Source organism: Nuphar pumila, chromosome 1 (genome assembly GCF_984573655.1).
Source record: "Nuphar pumila chromosome 1, dmNupPumi1.hap1.1, whole genome shotgun sequence".
Classification (NCBI taxonomy): domain Eukaryota; kingdom Viridiplantae; phylum Streptophyta; class Magnoliopsida; order Nymphaeales; family Nymphaeaceae; genus Nuphar; species Nuphar pumila.
In genome coordinates this window covers 45,380,197-45,400,690 of record NC_143249.1, presented here as the reverse complement: position 1 = coordinate 45,400,690, position 20,494 = coordinate 45,380,197, and positions in this window count along the sequence as shown.

The following is a 20,494-nucleotide window of genomic DNA, read 5'->3' as shown; positions in this document are numbered from 1 at the left end:
GACCTTTTGCGAGAAAATGATTGGTGGCTTAACCTCAAGCCGAAATTGGACTGTCTATGGTGGGACAGTGGGGACACAGGGAAGTGTGCGAATCTGAGAGCCCATGCGCTCAGATTATACCAACAGAAGGGAAGGAATCTTGAAAACTCCCATTATCAAGTCCTTAAAAGGGATAACAACTTATGTCAGGATGCGCCAAAGATGAACCTCAAGCTCTCGCTTCATGCCAGGATAGCTAGAAAATATTATCAAAATGTTGAAAATTATTGTTGATTCGAAATAATTGAAAGTGATGCACATTGCTTTGAAAATATTCCCTCTTTTCTACCTGAAGTATTATCTCCGATTGGGCTTAACTTCGTAAAATCAAGATTCGAATTCAAATTGCTTGCAATTGACTTTCTTTCAAGGAAGCTATCAATTTCCCTGATATGAGCAGAAAAGAGAGTATTCTTGATATTGTGAAAGCAATTTGTGAAAGAATATTGATAATAGAATTTCACAAAATTTAAAGAGGATTCTTTGGCAGATTTGGCAGTCTGATATCCTGGAATTCTTTCTCATGACGATCTTTCTGCCTACTATTTTTTTTTGGCAGAATTAGAGCTCTCTTGGGTTTTTGGAGATTACATCATCCTTCATTTTGGAGATGTCTTGACTTTTCTCTCTCTTTTTTTTTTTTGGAAGGCTACGTCACAAACTCCTTCATCTTGGAGATGTTCCGATCCTTCTTTTTCTCTCAGGGATTATATCGACGGTTATTGGCTCATTGGTTGGAAATCTCTTGATGATAGCGGAAATTAAATATCCTTTAGGGTTTGTCGGGAGGCTCATCGCAGTCGCCTTCATCTTGACGGTGCTCTGAACTTTCCCTGGAAGGATCCGTCACAAACTCCGTCATCTTGGAGATGATTCAAATCTTCTTTGGCCCCGGGGGTCTACTCGCCTAATTCGCCTTCATCTTGACGACAGTTGAGAGATCCCTTTTGCAGATATTTAATTGCAGCTTTAGGTGATTGAGGAGATATAGGGATTGAATGGATTTTCCTGTATCACCCAGGATATTTCGACTGCTTTATTTTCCAAGAATGATCTTTAAAAATGTGCCATTGACTGCGATCAATACCGATCACTTATGGCTTTGCAACAATATTGAATTTCCTTTGCTGGCCATATCGGGGATTTATTCTTCATCCTTTTGGTTGGCCAATAGAAAGAATTTGAATTTTGAATCCTTCTTTGCGAAAGCTTTGTCCTTTCGAAAGTAATACTGAAGGTATTCTGAAGTAATGTTTTTGTACAGTAAAAATTTTGAAATCAACAAATATTTAATGACAAATTGGCAAAATGTTCTTGAAATCCTTGGTGAGAGCGAGCATCTGAAGCACAACGCAACGCACCCATGACAAAAAAAAATTCTTCTCCTTTCCCCAAAGGAGAAGATTCAGAAATTGGAAATAGGAATTACTCCTCTCTTCCCTGAAGAGGAGGTGTTTGCAAAACGAACTTTCAAAGAGAAATTAAGCTTTCGTCAAAACTTCCTAACATTAGGCTTCTCTTATGGAAAGGGGGCCGGTAATGATGAGGTCGGTGAATTGGTCATGAAGGAACGAGTCCATCACACTCTCCCTGAAAAGAGGGTCCTTCATGATGAAAAGGCCTAGTTTGAAATTGCGGTCACAAGGAAAGTGAGCTTCCGTCGAAGCTCTCCCTGAATTAAGGGTTCCTTGTATGAAATTGGAAATTTGTTTTGCAAAACGGTTCACATAGACATGAGTCCCTTCAAACTCTCCCTGAAAAGGGGCTAGGTGAACAAAGGATAGCATGCGAAAAGAACGAGCTCCCTTGAACTCTCCCTGTACAAAGGGTCTCTCGCAACAGGAAATGATTGAAATTGGTATGAAATTGGAATTTGGAAAATTTAAAATTTTGAAATTTGGAATTTGAAATTTGAAATTGGAAATTTGGAAATTTGGAAATTGATATTTGGAAACTGGAAATTGATTGACTCGAAGGTCAAAATTGGTTGACCCAAAAGTCGAAATTGGAAATTTGGAATTTAAAAATTGGAAATTGGAAATTGGAAATTGGAAATTGGGAAATTGATTGACCCGAAGGTCGAAATTGGAAATTTGGAAATTGAGTGGCTCGAGGGCCGAATTGGTAATTGAAATTTGAACTTTGATGAATGATCAGCACAAAGACTGAACCCGAGAGGTTGACTGATACGACCCACCAGTGGGACACTAACACAAGTGCTCAATCTTGAAAGAACACCAGCATGAATACCGGGTTTTGAAAATATGTCAACATAGACATTGGATTTTAAAAATATATCAGTTCGAGCACTGGATTTTGGAAGTGTACCAGTTTGAGCACTGGCTTTCAAAATTGTACCAGTTCAAGCACTGAGTTTTGAAAATATACCTTGTTTTTAATTTGAAATTTGAATTTTTAAAAGAGACTTATGCTCTTAAAGTATTTGGGAATTGTAACGAGAATGATTGTCGGGGTCTCAGGATTATCCCTTATCCTGAATGGGTAGTTCAGGTTTATCCCTTAACCTGAAAGGGAAACTCAGGTTTATCCCTTAACCTGAAGGGGAAGTTCAGGTTTATCCCTTAACCTGAAAGGGAAACTCAGGTTTATCCCTTAACCTGAAGGGGAAGTGAATTTGATGTAAATGAATGTAAATGGATGCAAATGAATGCATGTAAATGTAAATGAATGCAAATGTATGCAAAATGATGTAAATGAATGCACATGTATGCAAAATGAGAGATTTGTTTGATCCTGTCTGCATACAGAATGTTTTGAAGACAAATTTTGAAAATAATGCCTCAGTGTAACTGGGAAAGAAGGATTTGACCATTATTGAGGAAAATATATTGAGGAATTACAAAGGATGGAATAGAGGATTTAAGTATAGAAAATTTTCACATGTTGAGCATTGATGGGGTCTGATAATTCCACACCATCGGCATTGATGAGCAGATATGAATTGTGAGGTAATGCTTCCTCGACAATATAGGGCCCTTCCCAATTCGATGACCATTTGCCACCCGGGCGGTGCTTGAGATAGGTCGTTGATCTGATCACTAGATCATTGACTCAGAATTTCCTTTGAATGACAAATTTTGCATATTGCCTGGCTATCCTCTGACGATATGATTGAGCATGCTCTACTGCTCTGAGTCTTCTTTCATTGAGCAAATCAAGTTGTACCAGTCGCTGCTGCTAATACTGATCAAGCGGTAACTCCAGCAGTGATGCGAAATTCAAGGTAGGTTTCTGAACATGTAGAGGCAGCACTACTTCAGTTCCGTAGACAAGTTCTGACGAAGTAGCATTAGTTGGATTTCGAATGATGATTCTGTATGCTCACAATGCATCATGGATCTTCTCATGCCAGTCACGAACTGTTTTTAAAGTTCGCTCCAAGATTCTAATAAGAATCTTACTGGTGGCCTCTGCTTGACCATTCCCTTGAGGATAATAAAGAGCGAAGAAATTATGATGGATTCTGATTTTTGAGCAGAATGTCCTCATTCTCTCATTCTTGAAATAACTGTCATTGTCTGACACGATATTGTGCGGTATGCCGAAACGACATAGGATATTCCTATGGATGAATGAGACCACATGTCGACCTTCTACTGTGCGTAGAGTGACTGCTTCTACCCATTTAGTAAAATATTCTGTTGCAGCAAGAAAATATTTATGGCCATTTGAAGCAGAAGGAGTAATGGGGCCAACAACATCAAAAGCCCACATAGAAAATGGCCATGGTGAGACGACAGATTGCAAATATGTCGCTGGCGCATGAATGGAAGGTGCATGCATCTGGCATTGAACGCACTTCTTCACAAAACGATAACAATCTTGTTGCATAGTTCTCCAGTAATATCCTGCTCGGATGATTTGTTTGACAAGAGTTTGGTAGCCGACGTGACCATCGCAAATGCCTTCGTGTACCTCCCGCATGACTTCTTTGGCTTCATCTTCATCTAGGCATCTGGCATATTTAGAACTGAATCCACGATGATAGAGGACATCGGCAATAATAAAATATCGGGCAGACACATGCCAAATCGCTCGTTACTCTTACCAGTGATATTCTAAGAGAAGGAGACAGATGTCTTCTTTTTTATGGGAGCCTTTCTGAAACAGTCCTTAGCTTGCTCAGACATCATCCTAATCATCATTTTCTTGAACATCTGATATGTAGTAGGATCAATGCCATCCCTATCATTCAAACTCTGTCTTCTGGCAAATCTTGGAGAATCCATTTCTTCTTGCCTGCTTCTAAAATCACTGATGCCCTGATACAGTGGTGTCTTCTTGCTTGATCTGATCTGAACCACTTGGGAATACTGATGCTCTTTGTAGAATGGATGATTAAATTTCGATGATGAAGATTCAAGATAGAAATGAATATAATAAAAATATTTGATGAGAATTTGATAGATAATTGAAAGAACATCCCATTACTAGGGATTGGGTCGCCGCTGGAGTCACGACAATTATGTTGTCATTCTTTACAAGGAGAACGAACAACTACAAATATGCCTTGTCACCTAGGCGAGGTTATCAAACCATGATAGAATGAAAATTGAAGGATTTTTTTTTTCTTTATTGAAGGAAAAATATGATTGCATCAATAGTGGACTTGAGAAAGAGGGAGTATATAGACATTTTGTCACCACTCTTAACGATCAACAGAGACACGAGGACCAAGGAAAAGAGTGAGAATGATGAAAGAATCCCAGCCATATATGGCAGAATGGTATGCTCCGGACCACTGTGCTGATGTAAGGTCGAACTCTGGCACGACTCCAGATAGCAGCCGCATCTCTATGTGCTTCTGTCTCTGAGAAAACTGTCGAACACACCGCTCTGGATGATAGTAAGCACAAAAGAATGGACCAAGCAACTTGAATCTCTTGCCATATGCATAGGTGTATCTGGGAGGCGATAATTCTCGATCAAAATAGTCCCACACCACTTCTTCTTCCTGCAGATAGTCGATCAGGAATCGGTACCGCGCAACTGGAAGGAGCTCCTTACCGTTGTATCTGAATGAACTAGCTCTGGTTGGTACATGCTGAAGGAACCAAGATTGAAGAGCATAAGTACATCCCTCGACTAAGATGGACTCTCCAAGTGTGAAGCGGGTCAGTCCTCTGTATAGAAAAGCAAGCGCAGCCATGGCTATCGAGAGACGGCTGGTCTGTCGACTTCCTCATCTTCTCAAAAGCTGAACTATTCTGACATCCACTTAATTCTGTCCATCTGGAAAGAAAGCAAGTCCCACAGTACATAGAACCATCGCATGTTGAATTCTCTCTTGAGCTGTTCTGGACAGCGAGTTGACTTCTGCAAATTTTCCATGCTGTCGGTAGATCTCGATCAGGCTCACGTACTCATTCTCGTTTTCTTCAATCAGTGGCAAAGACTTGCCCCCTGTCATGCGAACTACGACATCTTTGGGGTCCAGACCCTTGACATTGATCAGAAATTGCTGCTCTAATGGATCTCCAGGCTGATCGACTGGCTCGGGCAGTCCCATAATCTCTGAAAATTCATCCATCAGTATTGTCATCTCGCCCCACAGGAACCAGAACGTGCAAGTGCGCGGATTCCACCGCTCCGCCAGTGCATGAATCAGATTGCCGTTGACTGTCAACTTTCCCACTGCAGATGCCAATTCCAACCCACAATCGCTCAAGTGGTCCGGAAACATACGAGAGAAATTTTTGAACCAGACATAATACCACCGGGGGAAGAAGGGTCCGGTGCTAAGAGATCGATGCTCAGGAAGACTTTGTCGCACCTCATAGGAGATGTGACCCTCAGGAAAAACAGAATCGAGCTGACTGGATGCCATTGGACTGAAAGACAAGAAGACTGGAATTAGACTTTGGAAAAATATAAGAAATTTGAAAATTGCAGGCAGGATAAAATGAAAGCTGGAAATTCGAAGTCCAGAGGAACGAAAGAATGGAAAATTTCCTGGAGTTTTGAAGGAAAAGGTGGATAATTTAGAAAAATCGTCCAGGGTTTTTGAGAAAAAGGAGATATTTCATAAAAGATAAAAAATGAGGTATTTTGGAAAATTGTTTGGTATTTTGGAAAACTTGGGAAAAATATGAGAAAATAAGGCGAAAATGAATATCATATATACAATTACAAACAATTATGCACATACAGCAATCCCTAGGAAGCCAACTCTAAATGCATTGATTTTGAAAGAGCTTTAGGACCCTAATCCTGACTCTAGGCTTAGATCAACTGTGTCCAATCATGCTATGCCGATATACTCGAGCCGAGGCTCGATGTACGTGGCATAAAACTCATCTCCGGGTCTAGGCTTGTGTTTTCCCAACATCCTTGAGCGCCTGCCGATATACGTTGGACTATGGCCCTTGGTACGTGGCAGGGGGGCGTTAGCCCAAATAAGTGGCCCAGTTGTGAGGCTCTGTCCCGAACTATGGTTTTGGAAGAGAGCCCAGCAACGTGAAGACCGGGTAGACATAGGTGGGGTGGTTTTTGAAATATGATCACATGCAGGCAAACAGAGGGCTCTAAGTCCTAAAGAGATAGAATTTTGAAAACTTTTGAAGAAGCAAACATTGTTTTCATACAAGTCCTAGATTGAGGAGTGTTGTATTTCAGGCCTAAGTCTATGTGAGCATGCATAATTCTCCTCAATATGGTCCTACCAAACCATGCCTAGTCTACATGCAATCCATGTCAGCTGGGTTCAAGTCTAGGCTCCTAGGTTCACATGATATCAGAAATTAAAGCTGACATTTCATAGAACATAATTTTGACAATTGGGCTAAGTTAAAGCACATAATTGATCAGGCGAGGACAGGTCCCATCTCGGTCGCCAAACCTGTTATCATCGCAAAATTGTTCCCCTCCCATGCGAGAGAGAAACGAATTTCGCGAGTCAAACTCGACCAAAGTTTTGAAAATGATTTTTGAAAATTTACTCGCCTCCGTTTTGAAAATTTGCGGAAAAATTCCGTAGGATGGGATCCGCCTGTCGGTACGAGGTTCAACCGTTCCTGGCGCCTTTACCAGGGGTAATTGAACCAAGGACCAATTATGTGCTCTAACTTGATTCAAGTATCTAAATTATGCTCTATTTTTCCTAGAATGCACAAAGAATCAGGCTTGTGCTATGGAATTTTGAAAATAATGCAAGTTTGAGAAAATATGATGTTTGCTTTGGAAAATTGAATTATGCTTGGAAAATGATTGAAAAAGTACTTGAAAATTGAATTCCTGGGAAAATCATTGAATTTCATTGGAAATCAAAAATTTGCATTGGAAAGTGATTTCTCAGGAAAACTTGAACTTTGGAAAATCGATTTTGAAATTTGGAATTGCTTTTCTGAGAAAATGGATTTGAGAATTCTGAGAAAATCTAAGAAATTCATTGGAAAATGACTTTTGAAATGGAAAATGAATTCTCAAGAAAACTGGAAAATATGAGAAAATGAATTTCTGAAAACTTGGGATTTTGAAATTTGAGAATTCGAAAACATAGGAAAATCTTGATTTAAAATTGGGAAATGCTTTGAAATGTCATTTGAAAAACTTAGGATTTTGAGAAAATCAGATCCTGAGAAAGACTTGGTAAATCCTTGAGAAAATTGATTTTTCTGGAATTTAAATTGGAAAATGAATTTGAGAATAATGCAATTTGAATGATATGAATGAATGAATATGAATTTGAAAATGGAATTTCAATTGAGGAATTGAGGAATCCTTTTGAAGTTTTGAAAATGCAGTGCATTTTGAAGTTAGCCTAAGAGTGTAGGCTGAATGTGGCTGATATAAAGATCATAAATCTTGGTTTTCTTCGTATTCTGACTATGGCCATAAATACGAATCCCACCGAGTTTATAAACTCCATAAAAGCTTGTGCACGTGCCATTCGTGTAAACCATAGTGAATTTGAAATAATGTGCATGAATCATACATCACATATTAAAATTTGCATAAATTAAACTATATGCAATGCAGCCCTATTCTAAGCAGAAATGTAACTCTTATTCCAAATATTACATTTATTTTTACATTGAATCAAAATAAAATAAGAAAATAAAAGCTAAGTCTTCTTCTTGAATATTCCTGCAAAACTAGAAAACAAGGTTAGCACAAAAATGTAGGTTTTTCTGAATTTATCCGAAAATAGGGGAAATTATCAGATATTATTCAAATATAAACCCAAAATCATACCCCCTTTGATATACACATGATGAATAATGAATAAATTTTGAAAATAAACTTGAAAATTCGAAATTGGGGTCAAAATGACCAAAATACCCCTGATGACCTTGAAATCAGGGTTTTCTTAAAGAATTTTTATAAATTTTAGAAATTTGAAAATCAAATGAAATAAATCAAACATAATATGATGAAATATGATGATATGCATGAAATTTTGGAGAATTAGAAATTGAAATTTCGAAATTTAGGTCAAAATGACCAAAATACCCCCGATAACAAGACTATGGCCTTGAAACCAGGGTTTTCTGAAATAAATTTTGCAAAATTGAAAAATATGAAATGCAAAGAAGATTAAAATTAACCCTAATATGATTCTACATGCTTATGTACATGATAAAAACCCTAAAATGGCGAAAATATCATAAAATATCGAATTTAACCTGATTTTCGCTTGATTTTCGCTTCTGAATTTAAAGATAAACTAACACATGGAGCAAATGAACTTGGAATTAAACCAAATTTGGCATGGACACCTAAAATAACCCTAAAAACAGAATGAAGCTCGAAAATCTATTTTTTTTGTATTTTTAAATATGGAAATTCAAATAAAAACCCTAAATTTCATGATTTTTGCTTAAAATATTGATTCTAAAGGGGATTTAGGATATCAAACTTCCATAAAAATTTCCCAACTTTTATGGGATGACAGATGACAGTAAGGCAAAGATTTTTTTATTTTACACTTTCTGGTTTTGACCTATGGTCGGAGCTGTATCACTCCGGCAAATCGGATCGGAATCCGGCGACTCTAGTAAATGAAGGAAACAGACAGGTTTCGGTAGAAAATGGCAGACAGATGGGAAAATGGCTGAAATTGTGGGAAACTGTCCCTGACAAATAGAGGAATATTTGATCTTTTTACAGAATTGGGATTCGGGTTACGGTTTGGAAAAGGGCATGCTGTTATCAGAGACCTAAATCTCTGGAATTTCTGGGCATTGGAATCTGTTAGACAGAAAGATAAAGTCCGGGAAAAATAATGGAACAGATTTAAAAATTCCCAAATTTTGGGAAATGACAGGAAATTATGTTATGAACAACTTTTGTGTTGAAAGTTTTTGCATAAGGGTTATAGATTTGATGGACTTGGTGCATTAAGGTCTGTCTATACCCTGACGAAAGAAAATCGATATTTTCCCAGGGGTCTGAGAAATCCGATTTTTTACAGAAGTCAAAACTGACTGGAAAAACCTCAAAATTTCCAGATCATTAGTAGATTCAATCATGAATCTACTGTGATTTTTGGAGGACGATTTGGATTTCCCATGAGGGTGGTGCCGGAGGTTCTTGTCTGCTAAAGAAGAAACTGGAAGTTCAAAAAGACAGAAAACCCGATGTAGGGTTTGATCAGTTTAGATAGGTTCCGAAACCCGAATTGAATCAAATTTTCGGAAGTAGACCAAAGACATATGACTAAGACTAATATGCATTTTTTTTTTATTTTTTTAATAGGAAATTACACATAAGATCATAATTGGACTCAATGCATAAATCAAACCTAAATTAAATATCAATAAAACTACATTAAATGCTTATGAAAGTGATTTTTTTTTTAAATACAACATAAAAACTCTATGATAACGGAAATAAAATGATAAATGACAGGGGTATGATCAGTTTTGATGTTGGATATTGGTGAGTGGGATCTCGATCCATTCATTGAATGGGTCCCTTGACTCACATATCATGAACATGAATAATCTGTCTTACTCCTTCATAGATCCACAAATGAAATATTCAATCACCTAAGTCCAATTTTTTTGAAATGTTTTCAGATTATATTCATGAAAATATCATACGAAAGACCTTATCATATCATGATCATCTTTTGAGTTTAACAAAACCAAGATTGAAGACAAGGGTTTTACCTTGGATGGTGTTGATTGCTAATGGAGAAGAAGGTTGAAGAGGTGGCAGCAGCTTCAAGATGGTGGCTGTTGGCTGGAGCAAGGACCTTGGAACCGATGGAGGAGATGGCAGCGCCTTCAAAGAGGGCTGTAGTTGATCTCTTGTGTGGCGGCTGCAGCTGCTACAAGGGGTTGAAGGTTGTTGTGGCTGTAGCAGCCAAGGGAGGTGCTGAGTGAGAGGAGTGGCTGCTGGTTGGTTCTCCACTCCGGTGGCTGCTGCCTTGGCTGGAAGAAGTTGCTGTGATGGAGGTCCAGCTGATGCAAGTAGGTGAGGGAGAGCTATGTAATGGAAAACCAAGGGAAAGAGAGAGAGAGAGAGAGAGGTTAGGAGAGAGGCGTGAGATGGGAATAGGGCAGCCGTATGGCCTTCCTCCTTCTTTTCCATAAAATCAAAACTTAGCCTCTCATGTCCCTCCACTTAGGTCTTAATAGCTTAATGAAAAAAAGAATCTCCCAACAGCCTACGTGAATGGGAAAGGGAAGTGCGTGAATGGCTCTCTTGGGCAGCCATAGGTTTCCTCTTTTTTTGTTTTTTGGACTTCGGGCTTAATAGCCATTTGCCCTAAGTTTTCTAGGTTTAATTTTTCTAGGAATGAGAGAGTGAAATCATCTTTTACGTGAATGGTTGGCAGCCATACGGCTGTGGAGGGAAATGGCAAGGGAGTAAGGAAGAAAGGGGAAAGAAGGAAAGAAGAGGAAGAAGAAAAAGAAAGAAAAGGGGAAAAAGAAAGGAAAGAAAGAAAAGGAGGGAAAAAGGAAAAGGGAAAGAAAAAATGAGAAAAAAATGGAAAGTGGGGCTGGAGGCTTGGGTGACCACCTTGTGGGTCCCACCTCCTCTCTAAAAAAAATAAAAATAAAAATAAAAAATAAATAAAAATCAATAAAAACAAAAAATAAACAAATAAAAAGAAGCATCTTTTTTTTTTTTTAATAAAATAAAAATGCAAATGAATGGGCCATCTCAGAGCGGGTCCAAATTTTGATTTTGAAATTCATTTTGACGATTAGAGGGGCAAAATAGTCGTTTTAGAAAATTTTTAGACGAAACGAGCTATTTTTGGCAGTTTTTAAAACAAGCTCGGATTTTGAAGTTCAATACCCCGTTGCGAAGCAAATCCAATGTAGAATTTGAAAATGTAATTTTGAAAGAAATCCAAATTGTTTTTCTCGAGAAAATGCTTCCAACCGAAATGAGCTATTTTTGGCAGTTTTTGAAACGAGCTCAGATTTTGAAGTTCAATAGCTCATTGCGAAGCAAATCCAGTGTAAAACTTGAAAATTTGATTTTGAAAGAAATCCAGATTATTTTTCTTGAGAAAATATTTCCAAATTTAGACTCCCGGGGTGAAAATGTCAATTTTGGAAACCCGAGGTTTGAAATTGATTTCTGAAAACTTTTAAAACTCAATCTGGATTGAAATTTATAAAACTGGAGTTCTGGACTTCGAAAATGAAATGAAATGTGATGAAATGTTATGAAATGCTAAGAAATGATATGAAATGATGAGAAATGACATGCGAAATGCAGACCCTGAATGGAGAATTTTAGATGTTAGACCCCGATTGGCAGCTGTACCAGTTTAAAAAGCATTAAAATTGATAAAATTTGCAAAATAGCTCAAGAAATGGTTTTCGGGACTCTACTAGATCAGAGTGACACTGAAAATTGAGGTTCGAGCTGGATTGAACTGAAATGAGCTGGATTGAGCTGAGTTTTAGAGTTTCAGAACTCAAATGAACTGACCAGGCACTGACTCAACTGACCTTTCCGACTGAATTTTCAAGAAAAGCTGTCATTTTTAGAGAAATGGTACGGAATGGTCACTGGAGTGAAGTGAATTACGAACTTGAGCTGACTTTGAGCTAAAAAAAAAGGTCAATAATACTGACATGAACTAAAATCGAAGCTCGAACACTAGCTCAATTGGCTGAACTCAGCTCAATTTCAGCTGAAAGAGCTGAAATGGACTAAAATGGGCTCCTAGACACTTGGAAAGGCTTTTGAACTGAAATTGGAGCGCTTGAACTCGTGGTGAGCTCAAGTTAGACTCTGGAGAGTATGACTGACTATGAATGACTGACTCAGAGACAATTGGCCTGGATTTGAGTGAGAAGTAAGCTCATTTCTGAAGAAATGATCCCATTTTGGCAGGAATGGTCAGAAATGAAAATGGTTTATTCCTTATGAGATCAGATGAGCTTGAGATGACTGATATTCTAACTGTCTTGAACTGACCAATGAGCTTGGTTGACTCCGACTGACTGGGGTCTGGGATGACCTAGGGGTAAAATGGTAATTTTCCTAATGAAAATGGGTAAAATGGTGCTTTTCTGAAACTGACTCGGGGTTTGACTCCTACACTGACCTAACAGGGTTGGCACTGCCTGAGGAGGATTGTTTGAGAATGGATGTGGAAAATTTGGGGTGTTTACAGATGCTCCTCTTTGCTACTAAGCCGGCTTGAAGACGAGCTTAGTGGCAAAGAAAAACACACCAAATTTTGGCTATAAAAATGCCCCAGTTAGAAGGATCTGACTGGATATAAAGAGATTAGCCCTAATGAAAATGGTAGATATGAAATGGAGAATAAAGAAGAAAAAATTTACCTCAAAAGAAGTGAGATTCAGGTTTTGCCCTTAATCTGGATGGGATGGAAAATTCCTCGTGTAGAAACAAAGCTCAGGTTTGACCCTTAACCTGACTGGGGAATGAAATACCTCATCAAGAAGAGGCTCAGGTTTGTACCCTTAACCTGATTGGGCGGAAAATGAAATACCTTATCAAAGGAGGCTCAGGTTTGTACCCTTATCCTGATTGGGCGGAAAATGAAATACCTCATCAAAGGAGGCTCAGGTTTATACCCTTATCCTGATTGGGTAGAAAATGAAATACCTCATCAAAGGAGGCTCAGGTTTGTACCCTTATCCTGATTGGGTAGAAAATGAAATACCTCATCAAAGGAGGCTCAGGTTTGTACCCTTATCCTGATTGGGTAGAAAATGAAATACCTCATCAAAGGAGGCTCAGGTTTGTACCCTTATCCTGATTGGGTAGAAAATGAAATACCTCATCAAAGGAGGCTCAGGTTTGTACCCTTATCCTGATTGGGTAGAAAATGAAATACCTCATCAAAGGAGGCTCAGGTTTGTACCCTTATCCTGATTGGGTAGAAAATGAAATACCTCATCAAAGGAGGCTCAGGTTTGTACCCTTATCCTGATTGGGTAGAAAATGAAATACCTCATCAAAGGAGGCTCAGGTTTGTACCCTTATCCTGATTGGGTAGAAAATGAATGGAATCCTCGAAGGAAGAAACCATGATGGAACCCTCGGATTTCCGCACAATGAATCCGATAGGGGTTTTGCAAAAGGATGAAATTGGGGTCCCTAAAGCTTGAAAAGGGGTTTGATTTTGGGCGCCTCATTACTGAGACTAAATAACTTTTGAAATTGGTGACCTTTTGCGAGAAAATGATTGGTGGCTTAACCTCAAGCCGAAATTGGACTGTCTATGGTGGGACAGTGGGGACACAGGGAAGTGTGCGAATCTGAGATCCCATGCGCTCAGATTATACCAACAGAAGGGAAGGAATCTTGAAAACTCCCATTATCAAGTCCTTAAAAGGGATAACAACTTATGTCAGGATGCGCCAAAGATGAACCTCAAGCTCTCGCTTCACGCCAGGATAGCTAGAAAATATTATCAAAATGTTGAAAATTATTGTTGATTCGAAATAATTGAAAGTGATGCACATTGCTTTGAAAATATTCCCTCTTTTCTACCTGAAGTATTATCTCCGATTGGGCTTAACTTCGTAAAATCAAGATTCGAATTCAAATTGCTTGCAATTGGCTTTCTTTCAAGGAAGCTATCAATTTCCCTGATATGAGCAGAAAAGAGAGTATTCTTGATATTGTGAAAGCAATTTGTGAAAGAATATTGATAATAGAATTTCACAAAATTTAAAGAGGATTCTTTGGCAGATTTGGCAGTCTGATATCCTGGAATTCTTTCTCATGACGATCTTTCTGCCTACTATTTTTTTTTTTGGCAGAATTAGAGCTCTCTTGGGTTTTTGGAGATTACATCATCCTTCATTTTGGAGATGTCTTGACTTTTCTCTCTTTTTTTTTTTTGGAAGGCTACGTCACAAACTCCTTCATCTTGGAGATGTTCCGATCCTTCTTTTTCTCTCAGGGATTATATCGACGGTTATTGGCTCATTGGTTGGAAATCTCTTGATGATAGCGGAAATTAAATATCCTTTAGGGTTTGTCGGGAGGCTCATCGCAGTCGCCTTCATCTTGACGGTGCTCTGAACTTTCCCTGAAAGGATCCGTCACAAACTCCGTCATCTTGGAGATGATTCAAATCTTCTTTGGCCCCGGGGGTCTACTCGCCTAATTCACCTTCATCTTGACGACAGTTGAGAGATCCCTTTTGCAGATATTTAATTGCAGCTTTAGGTGATTGAGGAGATATAGGGATTGAATGGATTTTCCTGTATCACCCAGGATATTTCGACTGCTTTATTTTCCAAGAATGATCTTTAAAAATGTGCCATTGACTGCGATCAATACCGATCACTTATGGCTTTGCAACAATATTGAATTTCCTTTGCTGGCCATATCGGGGATTTATTCTTCATCCTTTTGGTTGGCCAATAGAAAGAATTTGAATTTTGAATCCTTCTTTGCGAAAGCTTTGTCCTTTCGAAAGTAATACTGAAGGTATTCTGAAGTAATGTTTTTGTACAGTAAAAATTTTGAAATCAACAAATATTTAATGACAAATTGGCAAAATGTTCTTGAAATCCTTGGTGAGAGCGAGCATCTGAAGCACAACGCAACGCACCCTTGACAAAAAAAAATTCTTCTCCTTTCCCCAAAGGAGAAGATTCAGAAATTGGAAATAGGAATTACTCCTCTCTTCCCTGAAGAGGAGGTGTTTGCAAAACGAACTTTCAAAGAGAAATTAAGCTTTCGTCAAAACTTCCTAACATTAGGCTTCTCTTATGGAAAGGGGGCCGGTAATGATGAGGTCGGTGAATTGGTCATGAAGGAACGAGTCCATCACACTCTCCCTGAAAAGAGGGTCCTTCATGATGAAAAGGCCTAGTTTGAAATTGCGGTCACAAGGAAAGTGAGCTTCCGTCGAAGCTCTCCCTGAATTAAGGGTTCCTTGTATGAAATTGGAAATTTGTTTTGCAAAACGGTTCACATAGACACGAGTCCCTTCAAACTCTCCCTGAAAAGGGGCTAGGTGAACAAAGGATAGCATGCGAAAAGAACGAGCTCCCTTGAACTCTCCCTGTACAAAGGGTCTCTCGCAACAGGAAATGATTGGAATTGGTATGAAATTGGAATTTGGAAAATTTAAAATTTTGAAATTTGGAATTTGAAATTGGAAATTTGGAAATTTGGAAATTGATATTTGGAAACTGGAAATTGATTGACTCGAAGGTCAAAATTGGTTGACCCAAAAGTCGAAATTGGAAATTTGGAATTTAAAAATTGGAAATTGGAAATTGGAAATTGGAAATTGGGAAATTGATTGACCCGAAGGTCGAAATTGGAAATTTGGAAATTGAGTGGCTCGAGGGCCGAATTGGTAATTGAAATTTGAACTTTGATGAATGATCAGCACAAAGACTGAACCCGAGAGGTTGACTGATACGACCCACCAGTGGAACACTAACACAAGTGCTCAATCTTGAAAGAACACCAGCATGAATACCGGGTTTTGAAAATATGTCAACATAGACATTGGATTTTAAAAATATATCAGTTCGAGCACTGGATTTTGGAAGTGTACCAGTTTGAGCACTGGCTTTCAAAATTGTACCAGTTCAAGCACTGAGTTTTGAAAATATACCTTGTTTTTAATTTGAAATTTGAATTTTTAAAAGAGACTTATGCTCTTAAAGTATTTGGGAATTGTAACGAGAATGATTGTCGGGGTCTCAGGATTATCCCTTATCCTGAATGGGTAGTTCAGGTTTATCCCTTAACCTGAAAGGGAAACTCAGGTTTATCCCTTAACCTGAAGGGGAAGTTCAGGTTTATCCCTTAACCTGAAAGGGAAACTCAGGTTTATCCCTTAACCTGAAGGGGAAGTGAATTTGATGTAAATGAATGTAAATGGATGCAAATGAATGCATGTAAATGTAAATGAATGCAAATGTATGCAAAATGATGTAAATGAATGCACATGTATGCAAAATGAGAGATTTGTTTGATCCTGTCTGCATACAGAATGTTTTGAAGACAAATTTTGAAAATAATGCCCCAGTGTAACTGGGAAAGAAGGATTTGACCATTATTGAGGAAAATATATTGAGGAATTACAAAGGATGGAATAGAGGATTTAAGTATAGAAAATTTTCACATGTTGAGCATTGATGGGGTCTGATAATTCCACACCATCGGCATTGATGAGCAGATATGAATTGTGAGGTAATGCTTCCTCGACAATATAGGGCCCTTCCCAATTCGATGACCATTTGCCACCCGGGCGGTGCTTGAGATAGGTCGTTGATCTGATCACTAGATCATTGACTCAGAATTTCCTTTGAATGACAAATTTTGCATATTGCCTGGCTATCCTCTGACGATATGATTGAGCATGCTCTACTGCTCTGAGTCTTCTTTCATTGAGCAAATCAAGTTGTACCAGTCGCTGCTGCTAATACTGATCAAGCGGTAACTCCAGCAGTGATGCGAAATTCAAGGTAGGTTTCTGAACATGTAGAGGCAGCACTACTTCAGTTCTGTAGACAAGTTCTGACGAAGTAGCATTAGTTGGATTTCGAATGATGATTCTGTATGCTCACAATGCATCATGGATCTTCTCATGCCAGTCACGAACTGTTTTTAAAGTTCGCTCCAAGATTCTAATAAGAATCTTACTGGTGGCCTCTGCTTGACCATTCCCTTGAGGATAATAAAGAGCGAAGAAATTATGATGGATTCTGATTTTTGAGCAGAATGTCCTCATTCTCTCATTCTTGAAATAACTGTCATTGTCTGACACGATATTGTGCGGTATGCCGAAACGACATAGGATATTCCTATGGATGAATGAGACCACATGTCGACCTTCTACTGTGCGTAGAGTGACTGCTTCTACCCATTTAGTAAAATATTCTGTTGCAGCAAGAAAATATTTATGGCCATTTGAAGCAGAAGGAGTAATGGGGCCAACAACATCAAAAGCCCACATAGAAAATGGCCATTGTGAGACGACAGATTGCAAATATGTCGCTGGCGCATGAATGGAAGGTGCATGCATCTGGCATTGAACGCACTTCTTCACAAAACGATAACAATCTTGTTGCATAGTTCTCCAGTAATATCCTGCTCGGATGATTTGTTTGACAAGAGTTTGGTAGCCGACGTGACCATCGCAAATGCCTTCGTGTACCTCCCGCATGACTTCTTTGGCTTCATCTTCATCTAGGCATCTGGCATATTTAGAACTGAATCCACGATGATAGAGGACATCGGCAATAATAAAATATCGGGCAGACACATGCCAAATCGCTCGTTACTCTTACCAGTGATATTCTAAGAGAAGGAGACAGATGTCTTCTTTTTTATGGGAGCCTTTCTGAAACAGTCCTTAGCTTGCTCAGACATCATCCTAATCATCATTTTCTTGAACATCTGATATGTAGTAGGATCAATGCCATCCCTATCATTCAAACTCTGTCTTCTGGCAAATCTTGGAGAATCCATTTCTTCTTGCCTGCTTCTAAAATCACTGATGCCCTGATACAGTGGTGTCTTCTTGCTTGATCTGATCTGAACCACTTGGGAATACTAATGCTCTTTGTAGAATGGATGATTAAATTTCGATGATGAAGATTCAAGATAGAAATGAATATAATAAAAATATTTGATGAGAATTTGATAGATAATTGAAAGAACATCCCATTACTAGGGATTGGGTCGCCGCTGGAGTCACGACAATTATGTTGTCATTCTTTACAAGGAGAACGAACAACTACAAATATGCCTTGTCACCTAGGCGAGGTTATCAAACCATGATAGAATGAAAATTGAAGGATTTTTTTTTTCTTTATTGAAGGAAAAATATGATTGCATCAATAGTGGACTTGAGAAAGAGGGAGTATATAGACAGTCTGTCACCACTCTTAACGATCAACAGAGACACGAGGACCAAGGAAAAGAGTGAGAATGATGAAAGAATCCCAGCCATATATGGCAGAATGGTATGCTCCGGACCACTGTGCTGATGTAAGGTCGAACTCTGGCACGACTCCAGATAGCAGCCGCATCTCTATGTGCTTCTGTCTCTGAGAAAACTGTCGAACACACCGCTCCGGATGATAGTAAGCACAGAAGAATGGACCAAGCAACTTGAATCTCTTGCCATATGCATAGGTGTATCTGGGAGGCGATAATTCTCGATCAAAATAGTCCCACACCACTTCTTCTTCCTGCAGATAGTCGATCAGGAATCGGTACCGCGCAACTGGAAGGAGCTCCTTACCGTTGTATCTGAATGAACTAGCTCTGGTTGGTACATGCTGAAGGAACCAAGATTGAAGAGCATAAGTACATCCCTCGACTAAGATGGACTCTCCAAGTGTGAAGCGGGTCAGTCCTCTGTATAGAAAAGCAAGCGCAGCCATGGCTATCGAGAGACGGCTGGTCTGTCGACTTCCTCATCTTCTCAAAAGCTGAACTATTCTGACATCCACTTAATTCTGTCCATCTGGAAAGAAAGCAAGTCCCACAGTACATAGAACCATCGCATGTTGAATTCTCTCTTGAGCTGTTCTGGACAGCGAGTTGACTTCTGCAAATTTTCCATGCTGTCGGTAGATCTCGATCAGGCTCACGTACTCATTCTCGTTTTCTTCAAGCAGTGGCAAAGACTTGCCCCCTGTCATGCGAACTACGACATCTTTGGGGTCCAGACCCTTGACATTGATCAGAAATTGCTGCTCTAATGGATCTCCAGGCTGATCGACTGGCTCGGGCAGTCCCATAATCTCTGAAAATTCATCCATCAGTATTGTCATCTCGCCCCACGGGAACCAGAACGTGCAAGTGCGCGGATTCCACCGCTCCGCCAGTGCATGAATCAGATTGCCGTTGACTGTCAACTTTCCCACTGCAGATGCCAATTCCAACCCACAATCGCTCAAGTGGTCCGGAAACATACGAGAGAAATTTTTGAACCAGACATAATACCACCGGGGGAAGAAGGGTCTGGTGCTAAGAGATCGATGCTCAGGAAGACTTTGTCGCACCTCATAGGAGATGTGACCCTCAGGAAAAACAGAATCGAGCTGACTGGATGCCATTGGACTGAAAGACAAGAAGACTGGAATTAGACTTTGGAAAAATATAAGAAATTTGAAAATTGCAGGCAGGATAAAATGAAAGCTGGAAATTCGAAGTCCAGAGGAACGAAAGAATGGAAAATTTCCTGGAGTTTTGAAGGAAAAGGTGGATAATTTAGAAAAATCGTCCAGGGTTTTTGAGAAAAAGGAGATATTTCATAAAAGATAAAAAATGAGGTATTTTGGAAAATTGTTTGGTATTTTGGAAAACTTGGGAAAAATATGAGAAAATAAGGCGAAAATGAATATCATATATACAATTACAAACAATTATGCACATACAGCAATCCCTAGGAAGCCAACTCTAAATGCATTGATTTTGAAAGAGCTTTAGGACCCTAATCCTGACTCTAGGCTTAGATCAACTGTGTCCAATCATGCTATGCCGATATACTCGAGCCGAGGCTCGATGTACGTGGCATAAAACTCATCTCCGGGTCTAGGCTTGTGTTTTCCCAACATCCTTGAGCGCCTGCCGATATACGTTGGACTATGGCCCTTGGTACGTGGCAGGGGGGCGTTAGCCCAAATAAGTGGCCCAGTTGTGAGGCTCTGTCCCGAACTATGGTTCTGGAAGAGAGCCCAGCAACGTGAAGACCGGGTAGACATAGGTGGGGTGGTTTTTGAAATATGATCACATGCAGGCAAACAGAGGGCTCTAAGTCCTAAAGAGATAGAATTTTGAAAACTTTTGAAGAAGCAAACATTGTTTTCATACAAGTCCTAGATTGAGGAGTGTTGTATTTCAGGCCTAAGTCTATGTGAGCATGCATAATTCTCCTCAATATGGTCCTACCAAACCATGCCTAGTCTACATGCAATCCATGTCAGCTGGGTTCAAGTCTAGGCTCCTAGGTTCACATGATATCAGAAATTAAAGCTGACATTTCATAGAACATAATTTTGAC